The sequence below is a fragment of the Pogona vitticeps genome, chromosome 6, assembly GCF_051106095.1.
Source record: "Pogona vitticeps strain Pit_001003342236 chromosome 6, PviZW2.1, whole genome shotgun sequence".
Lineage (NCBI taxonomy): Eukaryota > Metazoa > Chordata > Lepidosauria > Squamata > Agamidae > Pogona > Pogona vitticeps.
Window position 1 is genome coordinate 110,258,282 of NC_135788.1, and position 6,860 is coordinate 110,265,141.

At 43.5% G+C, this 6,860-nt stretch overlaps 1 protein-coding gene across 8 annotated transcripts in view; it reads right to left on the reverse strand.

Moving 5' to 3' along the window:
- EPN1 (epsin 1) overlaps positions 1 to 6,276 on the reverse strand; it is a 36,954-nt gene extending 30,678 nt beyond the window's left edge. For 6 of the 8 annotated variants that reach the window (XM_020798779.3, XM_020798777.3, XM_020798774.3 and 3 more), the window contains exon 1: positions 5,439 to 6,275. The gene's annotated coding sequence lies outside the window, so the exon portion shown is untranslated. Of the gene's footprint in view, positions 1 to 69; positions 126 to 5,438 lie in introns of all 8 variants that reach the window. The other 2 variants (XM_020798772.3, XM_020798771.3) reach the window with 2 other exon arrangements.
- Positions 6,277 to 6,860: the final 584 nt, after the last annotated feature.

Below are 6,860 nucleotides of genomic sequence, written 5' to 3' on the forward strand. Positions count from 1 at the left end.
CTACTTTTGCAAAAAGAGATTGGAAGTGTCTGCCTACAGCCATTCCTTCAACACACGATTTCATCTAACCTCCTCCTTGTTCTTCTTCACTCTCTTGTATTCCACAGCTGAGAAATGGAATGTTCCTGTGGACAAAAAAAAAGTCTCTAAACTTCTTTTTCTCTTCCTTCAAGCCCTGTGCCCTGAATGCGATTGAAGACAGAAATTAAACATTGAAAAAATTACAAAATCCAGTGACAAGTTATATTCGAGGTTAAATCAGGGATCTGGAAAATGGGAGCTGTAATTCAAATACTACAGTATCTGAACTATGACTCCCACTGTCCCTCACCATTGGCTAAGCTGCTTAAAACTACTGGAAGCTGTAGTCCAAATGTGCCTTTTACTTGGATTTGGGTAACAAATGATCCTAAATTCATCTCCTGAGTCAAGGGGAGATAAATCAATGACATGATTGCTAAATGAATCCTTTACTGTAGACGGCAAGGGCTACAATCCAATTAGGCCCCAGATGTTTTAAGTTAACTAATCAATTGACTGTATCAATGCTTTCAATTCTGATAAAGGCCTCCTGTATTCTGAAAACACGGCCTCCTGCCTGGTTCACCTCCTGTTAAGAGAACCCAGAGACCTCATGCTGTCTTTCAGAATAGGAAATGTGCAACAATGGTCTGAGTCCAAAGCTTGGAAAAGTTACTTTTTCAGGCTGGCTGAGCTGTAGTCCAGAACAATTAATCTTAACAAACTCTGGCACATATTCAGCTGCATCTTTCTTAAGAATGCTATTGACAAAGTGGGACAGGTCTAGAAATGTGAACTAAAGATGGCTAAGAGGATAAAATCAATGTCTGAGAGTTCTGGGGATGCTTAGCCTGGAGAAAAGAAGGTGGCGGCCAGGGCAGGGAGGAAGCACTACTCTTCAAAAGTCCAAAGAGCTGCCAAATAAAAAGTGCACAAATATGTTTTCTTGTCTCCCAGAGGGCAGGACTAACTCTAACAGGCAGAAGTTAAAGGAAGTTCTGGCTGAACACGAAAAAAAAATTTCTTGATGGTAATTTGAAAATGGAGCCAAATACGAGAGCTTGAAAATGTTCTGTTTCTTTCTCTCCCCTGAAAACAAGCCCCAGAATCCTCCACCCAACAAGGCCAAAGGTTTCCTTTCTGGACCACACCTCCCAGAATTCCCTGGCCAGTAGAGACAGCAGGCAAGCTGGCTGGGGGATGCTGAGAGCTACTGTGCAAAAATTGAATTTTTCAAAGCTTTGTCAATTACTTAATAGGGTTGTAGATTCTTCCTGAGCTCTCCTCAGGCAAAGGCCAGACAACCATCTGTTGGGGATGCTCCAGCTCTGACCTCCCTGCATTGGAACAGAGGGTGCTTTGGATGCCTGACAAGGCTGTCTCCAGTCCTATGATTCCTGGACCAGATGCCAGTTGCCATCATTTAGTGCACGGCATGATGGCGATGTATCCCATCAAGCACCATGGGGAAAAACCAGGAAAACTCTGAAGACTTCTTAGGACAAGAGAAGTCTCTTCTTTTTGCTACGAGAGGAACTGTTGACAAAGCTCACATGCTTTTTTCACTGCCTGCAATTACAAAAGAACACTAATTCTCTGTCTATTTACAATGCTATTAGACTTGTGACTTCACTAATATCCAGAAGACTTCATGCAGATAATCATATGCTCCAAGTACTCATTAAGGTAACCTTCCCAACCCAGTGCCCTACAGAGATGTTGGATTAAAACTCATGCTCTTCCGTATCCAGCAGAGCCAACACTGGGGGATAATGTAAGATTGGGTCAAAAAAAGAAAGGGAAAACTGCAGTCCCAGGATGTAGAAAATGTAATGCTCTCTATTCCGGTATATAATGCCTGATGCATTTTGACCTATCAGTCTTCTTCAAGGGCTATATACCATGAAAATAGAGATCAGCCTGAAGCGCTGTTCCACAGCTTGGTGCTGTTCAGTGGTTCGGCCACACAGCTTCTTCCATGAGTGCCTTAGCTTCCTAGCTCTGCCTCCTCCAGCACACACCCACTCAGAAGCAGTGCCCAGAGGAGGCAGGGCTGAAGAGCCACACTGTTGCCTCTGAGTGAGCACGCATAGAAGGAGGCAGAGCTAGAAAGCCAGGGTGCCCATAAAAAAAGCTGTGGCCAAACCAGCAAACCACTTCATGTCCATCTCTACATAAAAAGAATTACAATTACTGTACACCCTTATACAGTAATTACACCATATCCACCTGTCCTAATTTTGACATATTGATGTAATACTCTAGACAATATTAATTAACCTAATACAGTAAAAAAATTATTTATGTGCTGCAGAATTAGATAAATTAATTTATTTATATGATGTTGTCTTCAGTAAGTTATAATGGTGTGATTTTTTTCATGTTACATAGCTCTTATACAGTATTATATTCCCCGCAGCAGCATCTTTCTACATCTACAGTAGCATCATTGTGTTTCACTTCCCCTTCTCCTGTATTACCCAACTTTCCTGCCTCACCACAATCCAACTCTTACCCCAGAAACAAGCACCAGTCCAATATACTTGCATTTTGCACACTCCATCAATCTTGGTCAGGTTAGAAACAGTTAAGGACCCAGGACCTTCTCAAAGGAAGTGTTGATGATAGTTAATTACTGGGAAAAGCCATTTTCATGACATTCTTTATTTGCGTAAAGAGAATATAAATATTTATTCACTGCTAACTGAGGAAACTGAAATTCAGACACAATTTAGCACAAAAATACAACATACAAAATCACTCAGGTGGCCACACTAACAGATTTTCCCTGCAATGTAAAGAATGACTTTTTTTTTTAAAAAGGACACAATCAGGTTTTATCACCTGATGCTACTTTATCTTGTAATAACAATGTAATACTGTGAATTGATTTGGGATTTTAAAAAAACATGCAAAGTGGTATAAATATGTCTAAAATAAGTAGATGCTATAATAACTGAAAACAAGGAAGATTTCTAAATATCATTTTCTATAGGGAAAATTTCTACTGGAGTTATTTCCAAGCAGACACGAACCCTGGAAATATGGTGAAGGTAGCAGGCACATCATTATCTCCAATTTCAACTTCTCCCCTCCATGATAACTAAAACACCAGAAGAGTAGGAATGAATTTAAGCAGCAAAGAAGGACGGTGGACCTAAAACAGCTTTGAGAGTCACAAATCTCTCCTGTCTTCTAACACAGAGACAAAGGGAGAAAGCAAAAGAGTCAAAACAGATCAGGGGCTCACACCTGTGGAGAAACATGTTAGGACTGCAGAGTAAATGAGGAAAATCTAGCAAGGAGCAACTTTATACGGGTCCAACACCTTTCCCCAACATCATCATCATCTTAGAACTGATGCTAGAAGGGACCCCATAGATAATCGAATCTCGCCCTTGCCAATGATGCACAGTCGAACTTCCAACATTTGACTCCACAGCCAGAGACCTAAGCCACTGGTATAAGGTTTCTTCTGCCGGGTCAAATCAAACATCCAGGGTCTTCAACTGCAGCTAACCAAGTATCTTCTGGGCACCTCACAAGTGGACACTATGAAGATACTTAACTCTTGCTGATTTTCAATAACATCCAGTTATCAGGTATACCACCTTCAAGCACAGAGGTCTCTTCACAAAAAGCTGCAATACCTAAGGGGCACTGAAAGTTTTTATCACTGTGAATCTGACTCATAAAGTGTTTCCCAGCCTTTTTCAAGTTGTGACTCCCTTTTATAATACCCAGATAACCTGCAACCCCACAATATTTGGATTAAAAGGAATTTTTAATGGGGTAAAGTCATCTCATCTCCAAAAGTAGAGGCTTCTATCTCCCCCACAGGGTCTGTTTCTCACACATACACATTAACTTTAATATCCCATTCTGAAAGGTGAAGGAAGAAATTATTTAACAAGGGCTATAACACATAGGGACGTGGTGGCGTTGTGGGTTAAACCACAGAAGCCTCTGTGCTGCAAGGTCAGAAGACCAGCTGTCGTAAGATCGAACCCACGTGACAAAGTGAGCTCCCATGGCTTGTCCCAGCTCCTGCCAACCTAGCGGTTCGAAAGCATGTAAATGTGAGTAGATAAATAGGTACCACCACAGTGGGAAGGTAATGGCATTCCATGTCTAGTTGCACTGGCCACGTAACCACGGAAACTGTCTTCGGACAAACACTGGCTTACAAACGGGGATGAGCACCGCACCCTAGAGTCGGACATGAATGGACTAAATGTCGAGGGAAGCTTTTACCTTTATAACACATAAAAGGCAACCCACAATGCTCCAGAAAACACTTTCCGATTCAACAGGTTGGGAAACACTGGTCTAATATGCAACATCCATGTAAAGAGTAGCCATGTGGTCAGTCATAACAAAATAAAATCCAAATGCAAAAATAGGTGATACCTTTATGCATGTAATACATAAGAACCAGAGGAAGTAGTGCTACAATGCTACAGTAATGTTACAGCAGCTCTACTGGTTACCAATCCGCTTCCAGGCTGAATTCAAGGTATTGGGTCTAACCTAAAAAAGCACTAAATGGCTTGGACCCAAGTGATCTCAAGGAGGGCATCTCCTTTTATGAACCTGTTGAACTGTTAGGATCATCAGGAGAGGCTTTTCCCTCCTTCCCACCACCTTGACAGGTGTGTTTGGTGGGTACATGGGAGAACACTTTCTCTATTAGTGCTCCCAGACTTCAGAACTCCTTCCCATGGGAGGCTAGGCTGGCCCCATCTTTGCTGTCGGTCTACAAGCAGTCAAAGACCTTTCTTTTCAGGAATATACATTTCAGCCATTCAAAATTAGTTACAACTAACAACTTTACAGCCATTCAAAATTAGTTACAACTAACAACTATCAACAAACCCTGTAAAATGAATTAATAACTGGAATAACTGTGTTGTCCTCAACCCATCCATTTCCGACATTGATATTTGCAAATAAAAACTCTTCCTATTTGGTCTTCATACTCTTTAATAATGTTGTGAATTTATTAACACACACCCCCATTGACCCATTATTAATTTGTCCTCTGTGTCAATGCTGAAGACACAGTCCGCTGAATATAATCAGGTATCAAAGATTTTGCCATAATGTAAAATTCGTGAATCCTGTTTCCACCAGCAATCTGGCATCAAGTACAACTTGCTTCACATGCTTGATGTCAACTTCTCTCCATAGAAATCAGGGAGTGTTCCCTCTCCCGCCCACTTGTGCAGGGCACGCCTGGCCTGTTAGCTGATCGTGGGGAAACTGACTCAGCTAATGAAAAGGCAACAGCAAAGTTCAACAACGAAGAAAGAGAAAGAAGTATTGGACTGCATCCCCCCCACACACACACCTTATGATTCTCTTTAGTGGCTTCCAGCTCTCCCACCAAAATTAATCTACTGATAACAACCACTTACCTAGCAGCAGGATGCCTTCTCTTATAGATCCCTCCGCTTCCTCTCTTCTAGAAGGCCCCAGATGGTTAAGGCTTCGGGTGGGCCGACAGCTCAGCAGCAGTGGCACCACCAGAGCCCCCCGGGGTCCAGGATCGGTGTTTCAGCCTCCCCACTTCCCCCAGCCAGGGGGCATAGCCAATAATCTCCTTTTAAAAATGGGAGAATCTTGACAAACTGGGTGGGTAAGGAAGACCACTGGGTTCCAAATAGTCTCTCAAGGGAGGTCAACAGGTCAGGAAGGAGGGTCTAAAATGATAGAATAAGGAAGGGAGGCTTGCTGGAAGGAAAACGGTGTTCCTTCTTGAGGGGAGGAAAAGAGATTTAAGAATGACAGTAACGACAGTGAGGAGCAGCCACCCTTCAACCAAAGCTGAAAGGGTTAGGGGCTGGGTTCAAAGGTCACAGAGACAGGAAAGTCAGAGATCACTCCCGGGTTGAGAGAAGGGGGTGGGAATTGAGAAAGCTTTTCGGGAGCAACGATTCCCCTAGAGTTTGAAATCACAGTGGATTCCTGGTCAGGCAGAGGGAATAGGGAGGGGAAGCGGGAAACCGAGTCGATGGAGGCTTCGCTCCTCAGCAAAACCTCGGCCTGGTCCCGTCTTGAAGAGGACTCCACCCCGGCCTCTCCCGTCTCCCTGGCAATGCAGATAAATCTAAGGAAAGACCGAGCCGCTCTACCCCGCCTTTTCTATGGCCTTCCCGGAGGCTCCGGGCCCCTCTCGACGCGCGGGGCAGCTGCGGCGGTAGCGCCGGGAGGACTCCCCTCAAAACGGAAGCGGAATGTCCTCTTCCGCAACTTCCGCCTTCAGACTGTAACCACTTCCGCCCGCACCCTTCCTCGGCGACCGCATCTATGACCGCGGCTTCCAGAGTCATAGAGATGATCTTTAGAGATAGACGGGCTAGCACCGCTCCCTTTTATTTCAAAGAACTAAGCGTTAGAGGAGGAAAAAAAACCTTGAGGAAGGGGAGGGAAGAGTCGGGGCAAAGACCATAGAGATAGAAAATGAAACATTTCGCACACTATCACTTCCGGTTTTAATTTAAGTTTCGCTGTAGGCGTGGCAGAAAAACACACCATAGGAGAGCTGCTCTATTCAAGCTGTACGATGGCCCGCCTTGCTTATTTGCATAGCTTGTCCCTATCTTTACATTAATTGTTCCATTGAAGTCTGTGGTAGTTTTCTACAAAAGGTCCTTAGTGGAGTGTCGGACGTGCAAAAACTGTTAGGATAAGAAAACTTGCACACTTAAGATACAGTACTTGTGTCCTCTTGAAGTCGTGCACATTTTTCATGGGTTTAAAAAAAATCACACTTTATCAGCTGCAGGAAGTGTCGTCATTGTTATTTATTGGTTACGAATACTGTAATTATATCCTGA